Here is an 8,453-nt window from a genome sequence, read left to right as displayed (position 1 = left end):
GTCCAGGAGGAAAGACTCAATGCGTTAAGGTTTTTGAATAGTGTTAAAGGGACAATTCCAGTGGATGAAATAACTTGAGGGAGTATATATACATTATCTTGCCTCCATTGTTGTTTTATCTCGTGAGCCAGATCTGCGTATTTAGCAAGTTTAGTGTGGTCGTTTCTAGGACATTATTGGTATTTGGCACTGCTATGTCAATTAAAGAAAGCTTTTCTTTTGGGCTTTGTTTGTTAAGATTATATCTGGTCTGTTTGAAGTCGGCGTCTTATCGGTCAAAACAGTTCTGTCCCAGTAGAGTCGAAAGTCGTCATTTTCAAGTACAGTTTCTGGTTTGTACTGGTAATAGGGTTTCGCCAATTAGATGATAAAGTTTTGCCAGTTCTTGATGAATAATTTTTGCCACACAGTTATGTCGGTGCAGATATTCGGCAGCTGATAGAGATGTGCATCCTGATGTTATATGTTGAATTGTCTCCGGTAAGCGCAGGCATTTTCTACATCGATCGTCGATTACTTTCTCACCTTTAGTAATGTACTTAAGGTAATTTCTTGTAGCAATCACTTGGTCTTATATAGCCATCATAAAGCCTTCAGTTTCAGGAAATAGATCTCCACGAGTCAACCAGTAGTTCGACGTTTCATAATCGACATGTTCGGCATTAAGTTCGTGAGGATGCTTTCCGTGTATTGCCTTCTGCATCCATGTGTTAACTTTAATGGCTGTGTGCTCTGATCTTGTAACAGTAATGTTTTTTGCTATACCTGCACGGATATTCAAGGGTGAGTATCCGTTATCCGCTAGCACCACTGCTCTATGAAGAGAAGAGGTTTCCCTCATATTGAGGAAGTATTTCTGAAGATCTGCTACTTGTTTTTTGAAAAGAAAAGAAATATCAGTTAGTCTTCTGGCACCCTTGGATCTGGGAAGAGTAAGTCTTTCGATGGCTGATTGAGGGTGGTGTGTCTTCCTCTCAATCTCCTCTATATTAGTATTTGTCCACCTAATCACTCCAAAAGAATACGTTAAGACAGGGATAGCGTAGGTATTAACCGCTTTAATCATGTTCTTACCATTCCGTTTAGTTTTTAAAATTTGCTTAAGACGATTGATATATTCCTTTTGGAGGTTCTGCTTCATTTTCTTGTGCTCTGTATTGGCCCAAGTACTTATAAGTTTCCCCTTCTTCCATAGCCCGAATGAGACTACCATCTTGTAATTCAAAGCTGTTGGTGTTGTGTTTAACTTTGATAACTGTTTGAGTTTTGCATTTATCGATACCAAAGCTCATTTTAATGTCGTGGGAAAATATTTCAATTGTTTGCAGTAATGAGTTGACATGCGTTGATGTCCCAGCATAGACTTTGATATCATCCATGTACATTAGATGTGTAATAATATATAGGTTTTCTCTGTTATCTTTAACGGTAAATCCATGTTGACTTTGATTAAGCATATGGGAGAGGGGATTCAGAGCCAGACAAAACCAGAGGGGACTCAGGGAATCTCCCTGGAAAAGGCCTTGTTGTCTTTGAATAGGCTCAATCGGTAAAATTTTATTTCTGCAGTTAAGATTCAATTGTGTGGTCCACAAACCCATCATATGTTTTAAATTATTATTATTATTATTATTATTATTATTATTATTATTACTTAATTACTTTAAAGGGTTATTTCGTCTTACGGTTATTCGTGTATGAACAGATTAACGGTTTTTGTAAAAATGGTAATTAGGCTTATAACTGTATTTTATAATTTTATATATATGCAAATAAAACATTTGAATTTGCGTTTGAATTTGAGCCCAAAGCAATGCAGTATTAGTACCCCACAAGGCAGGTGAAACCTAAAATATGCAGACTGGTCCAAGTTCAGAGATGTGTGCAGAGAAATCGACAGTATCAACAACTGCAATGAATGACTTAAAAACATTTATGAAGCAGCAGACACAACCATTCCCAGAATAAAACACAATCCACCCAAAGTCAACTATACAACAGAACCTGTATTGTGGGACGAATCTTGCGAACAACCAGTGAAAAGAAGACGAAAGAACTTTCCTTTTCCTTCAAGAACTATAAATCCAGAACTACCTCCAAAAGCATCACCGAATATAAAAGAATTACAGCGCAAGTAGGAAGATTTCTAAAAAGCAAGAAAAAAGTGGAGTTTCTAGAGTTCTGCAACAGGCTCAAAAGAGATAATATAAAAAATATATTAAAAAAGTTTTACAATAATTATTCAATTAAGCAGCATAAACAAGAAACCTATAAATCGACTCAACAACTTTTGACCAGCTTAACACAATCGGAACAATTATTACTCGAGCAAACCAATGAGAACTACCGGAAGGAAGCCTGGATCATAGAATATTTAAGTGTGCATTCAGAGAAGAACAATGTAATCTGAACTAAAAAACGTCATGTGAAGAGTTCTCGGTACCAGTGAACATTCAAACTATATTGGCAAACCCTCTCTCCATCTCAATGAACCAAATCGTGAATTTTCTAATAGCACTGAATATAAAAATTTAGGCCTCTAGAAGGTAAGAATATAATTGGTATATATCAATCAAATTACCATTGTAAGCAAAACCCAGTGCATTCCCATTAGCTTAGGCATAAAATAACATACTTAACTTATTTAACAATTGCTTAATGCGAACAAAAATTCACCATCCTTAAACAACCCCTATCCTAAATACTATCCTTATCCTATTGTAATGATAACTAAAGTACCAAATTGGCGCGAACTCATCGAGAGGACAAGAAGAATAGAAATTTATGCAGACATGATCTGACTCAGCGAGCGAATATTCGAGTCGAAAAAGACGCATAGGTCTAGTAGATCCACTTCTTCTCACTGCTCAAAGAAGTGGCTTGTCTTTAGAAAGACATGGCTCGAGAGGTCACAACTACCTCCCTAAAAAAGCACATGTTTTACGGGTTACAGTCCTCTATTCAAAGATGGCTCAAAGAGACACACCCCGCCGTCTAATAGCGAAATCTATTGGGGAAAAAATGTAGCACGAGTGTGAAACAAGAGCAAAATTTAAAAACCATTGGTGTAATTAGTGCAGATTTGTGTAATTCATTGGGGCACCAAGGTGGCACTTTTTGCCCTGAGTGCATCCAGTTCTGCACGAGGCTCTAGTTCCTATCCCGTAAGTAGAAAACATGGCGATTATTATTTAGAGAATAATTTTTAAGTGAATTAAAATTATTTGATAAAAAATGGCATATAAGCAAAACTAAATTGTAAGGGAAGGTAACATAAAACATAACCTCAGCTAACAACAGCAAATTTTTGAATTTTCCTCTCAAGGCTAAATCCAAAAACTATTGGCAATGCAAGAGTGCGGTTTTTTACCTGAACCGAACCAGTGTCGGTACCGCTTTAGTGCTACACTTCTTTGTCGCTTTAGTTGCCAAAATTTTTTTTCCAATGGATTTCGCTATAAGAGTGGGCCAAGGGCATCTGTCCGCCTTACAGGCATTAGGTCATGATCTATCTTGGTTATAATATCTTGACTATATATATATCTATCTTGACTATATATTATAATAACAATAACCAAAAACCTTCTAGTACTAGTAAAATAGACCATATCCTTAAAATAAAGCTTTTAAATTTGGTTAAGGAGAATCGTGCTCAAGACAAGTACGTGGGTGGATGAAGTTACAAAATCTACTAATCGGACTGTTTCGAATCTGATCTGACGATAGAGCTGATAAGGACTCAGATACTGCTGAAAATTGGAAAAGGGAATATGTCATATTCTTGAAGAACAGCAGCAAATGTGGACTATGGATGCAGTGACGGAAGTTTAAGTAGAGCCACTAATTATAAATGTCGACTCATTATTTTCTAATTTTTATAGTGATTAATTTTTAAGGTATATATTATTAATTTATGCAATATAGTCGTGTAAATTTAGCTGTAAAATTTGATTTTTTATAAGGTCGTTAATAAATATAAAGTTTTTGATATGTTTGGATTTTTTTTGTTTGTAAATTTTTCATCTGTGGTTATCTTTATTATTTATATTAACTACCGGTGTTTAAAAATAGCATAAATAAAGCATTTAAAATAATATATTCCAAAATATAATTCTTGGTAGGGATTAAACAGAAGTTAGACTTTACTCTTAGGTAATCGTATCACAAGAGGTAGCAAAACTTATTTACCAGGTACCTTCTCTTTTAAAACCAAAATACATTTTTATCTGTAATTATCAATTTAATTAACTATCTGTTTATCTGACGTTGAAAATATGAAGGAATTTTAAATCAACAATTACCTTTTTGTCTGTCGCCATCACTCTTGAACTTTATTTAAGAACTTATCTTTCCGGCTTCATAAAAAAGATTATTATTCCTTATTAAACCATTACATATTGTCAAACTTTATTGTTTTTTAAAACCAAATAATTTTTAATTTTTAGGCGACTAAATTAGTATACCTACTTATATAAAAAAATATTTAGTCAGATCAAAATTCAAGGAAACTCCGCTAGTTTTATTTTATAGATAAATTTTATTTTATGAGTTTAAAAATAGTGATTTCATATTATCATTTTCATTACTAGATAAGAACATACGAAATAGGAACAAAAATTTTGTATTTCATTTTCTTTCAGTGAATGACTAAATAAACAGACTGTCGGATACTTAAAAAAAATTAAATTGCTATAAAAATGTTCTAATATTTATATTTCATTTATTTCTAATCAATTAAATATTAAAGATGCCCTCTTCCATACAAAAGTAGAGACACTGTTTGAAATTCTTGCGCACATTATGTGCGCACTATAACTACTACATAACATTTCAGGTGTAATTTGTTGGTAGTCGTGCACTATTCCTTGTCACAAATCTTCTAAAGGATTGGGCTGTATAGCATACATCTTGGATTTTAAGTGACCTTACAAAAAAAGTCAAGGGGTAATAAATCAGGACATCTGGCAGGCCATTCAGTTGGTCCACTCCGGCCAATCCATCTTTTATCCATCAATTTCCATCCAGAAATTGTCTTACAGGAAACATATAATGCGAAGAGGCTCCGTCTTCTGTGAAAAATTAAATTTTGTGGCCGATGACGCTCATCTCCCTCAATGGCAGTAATTAAAGTTAGCAGTCTCAATAGTAGTTTTCAGTAACTCATACATTTCCCCTGTTAAATTTTCAGGTAAAAAATATGGCTTAAAAATGTGTTTGCCGGATATTAGGTATGTATGTACCTCCCTAAATAATTTAGGGTTGAAATCCGACAAATATCTGCAATTATGTCTGTTCACAATACCCTTAAGGAAGAAGCTGCATTCATCAGAAAAACAAACACTAAAAATAAATTCTGGGTTACCAATGATTCGTTCACTCATAGTTTCGCAAAAACTATGTAAACGGCGGTCATTATCATCCTTGCTAATCACCTGCACTAGTTTGATTTTGTTGGGATGAAACCTTTTTTTTTATAAAATCCTCTGGATACTCTATGTGAAAAACCTGATATTTCACTCACTTTCCTAATACTCAGTGTGGAATAGTTATTTCTTAAATTGAAATAATTTCAACTCTCTCTTGAAGCGTATGAGCCATTGTTAATTTAATATTTGGAAAAACAAAAATATGGCAAAATTTAAATTCTCATACAGTCAATTTAACCGTTACCAAAGGTAGACTAATTAAACCTAGCAATATTTTATACAGCAGGGTAACATTCCAACATAAAACTACTATTGTAATAATACTAGTTGTTATTTTGGGCATTTTTCGGTACGCCACACTGTATATAATGGACATAGAATTATAATGTGGCTAATAAAAATGGCAATTTTGCTCGTTTCTCATTACGTTTTGAATTTTCACAACCATCATTATGTACTTAAACTCATGAAAACTTGAATTAAAAAAATTAGCAACATTGTACAAGTCAGCAATGACAAATGACATTTTGCGTTCAGGAATTTCAGGAAATATTTGAACCATATTTTAGCGAGTAAGCGCCTATATGACATGTCTCTAAGACATGTCATTCGAGCGATCAAGTCATTACGTCACCATAGGGCACTTTTCAGAATTTACCATTAATTCATCGGTTAATCGAAAATGTTTCGGTAGATTACTTAAACATTCGGAAACGCTTCAATTGATTTTCTTAGAATTTGTTTGACAGTTGACAGCTTTAATAATATCGATTTTTGCTTATGTTTATATGTTTAAATTTTTCAAAGAAAACCAAACAAAATATGGTAGCATTTTCCATGAAAAGATTGACAAAACAAACAAAAACGACCCAGTTACATTGTAAGGGTCTTAGTTTTATTTTTCAATTAATTTGGGGCTCTTATAGACGACACCTATATGCAAACAAAGTTTTAAAAAAACTTGTATTAACCCTTTCGCAACGACTTTATTTTTTTTTAAATGGTTTTGATTTTACTAATGGGATATATATGTCCCACACGAGCTGATGCATTCAAAATACGAGTTTTAAATTTTAATTTTTTTAAATAAAAAATCTTGTTATAGGATAAGGTAGCTTAGAAATAAAACAAAAAATTGCTTTTTATTTATTTATATAAGCGAATAAAAGAAATACAACCTGGGACACGGGTGTCCCACTAGTAATGAAAACTAAGTAAACATCGGGACAAATGTGTACCACCAGATAAACATAATACATAAAATTTAATTATGAAACCATAAACGCGCAAACTATTTATGGTATATCGAAAAACAGTCCGCGCATAACGGAACTTTGCAACCTGAACACATAGTTTTTGTACGTTTTTCGATTTTTTTTGACGAGCACGAATGGCATCTACGTCGAGTGGTTCCCTGAATAGGTAAATGATCGCCAACATTTACCATATTTCTTGACGAACTTGAAGGTCTGCCAGTACAACGTTTCCTTACCATGCCTGCATTTTCTCTTCCCAAATTAATAAGCGATTCAGCTAAGTTAACTAAAAAAACTATAAATGGAACATCACGATTGTGAGCTTCTTTGAAAAGTATCCACGCATTTGTGGCTGAAGTAAGAAAAAGTTTATAGAACACCTTTCTCCACCATTTCTGTGACTTCCGGTCTATATCATAAAGGCCGGAGAGTTGATCTGAGAGATCCACTCCTCCCATATAGGAGTTATAATCTTTGATTGCTTTGGGGCACGGCACTGTAGCCTTAGTTCCATCCTTCTGTCGCCGTTCTACAGTTTCCATCTCAGAACTGTGGCAGTTTGAGAGAACAATTACTTCTTTTGAATCTTTCCATAAGTATGCAGCAACACCTACGTTGCTAAATAAAGAGCAAGAATCGCCTTTCTTCATGTTTTGTTTAGCGACAAAATCTCCAAATTTTGGAAGATTTTTTCGTTTTGGCATACATGTACTCACTGCAGCAAATTTTATGGAAGACATCAATAAAACAGAAGCAAAAAATCTATCAAAGCATACCATTACCTCCGGGTCTCTAATAGACTTACATAAGGTCTTTACAACCCGTTCACCTAATCCTTGGCCAAGAGTGCTATCTGGACTATCAACTTCTTTCCCGCAATATATGTTCATATCATATACGTAACCAGACTGTGAATCACACCTTTCCCAAACCTTGATGCCCCTTTTTATTGGTTTTAGAGGAAGATACTGTTTAAGAGCTGAACGGCCTTTGAATTTTACCATAGACTCATCTATGCTTTGAAATGTGCTCTCCGAACGCGCTTTTGAAAACGTATGCTTCAAACAGGACATTACTTCTTCAATGTAATAAAGCTTTCTTGAATTTTCTGGACGACTTGGATTATTATAATACATCTTAGATGTAAGACGAAGAAAACGATCGCGTGATATGGCTTCTTTTATAGCTTCATTTCCAAGTGACTTATTAGACGACCAGTAGTTTGCCTTGCACGGTACTTTGTTATATGCCATAACAATATAACACCCCAAAACTATCATGATCTCATAATGATCAGTTGGAGCATATGCTTTTTTTGTTTTGACTTCGAGAATTTGTAATCTCTGGTTGGTGCATTGGGAAATAAACATAAACAGGCTTTTAGGAAACAGTTTGAAAAAGCACTCCCGTTCAGACGATTTATGAGTTATGTCGGAATACAAAATGCTAGGGATCTTTATTTTTGGTATGGTTTTTGCTGGCTGGAATAAGCTGCTACTGGTGGTCCAATGAATGTTTGTAGTGTCACAAATTGCATTTTCAGAATTCTCCTGGTTTTCTTCAATTACTTCAGGTTCAATAAGGCTTTCAGGGCTTTCGTTTTCAATGTTGGAAGTATTGTCGGTACTACAAATAATTGCCAATTCATCCTGGGAGACTCGTTTTGGCTTCTTCTTTTTAGGTGAATCCATTTCAATATCACTTTCAGATGAGAGCTTGTACTCAGAGCCGGAATCTTGAAAAGGATCTTCCATATCTGAATCATCGGATA

Source organism: Anthonomus grandis, chromosome 4 (assembly GCF_022605725.1).
Source record: "Anthonomus grandis grandis chromosome 4, icAntGran1.3, whole genome shotgun sequence".
NCBI lineage: Eukaryota > Metazoa > Arthropoda > Insecta > Coleoptera > Curculionidae > Anthonomus > Anthonomus grandis.
This window is presented reverse-complemented; position numbering follows the sequence as displayed.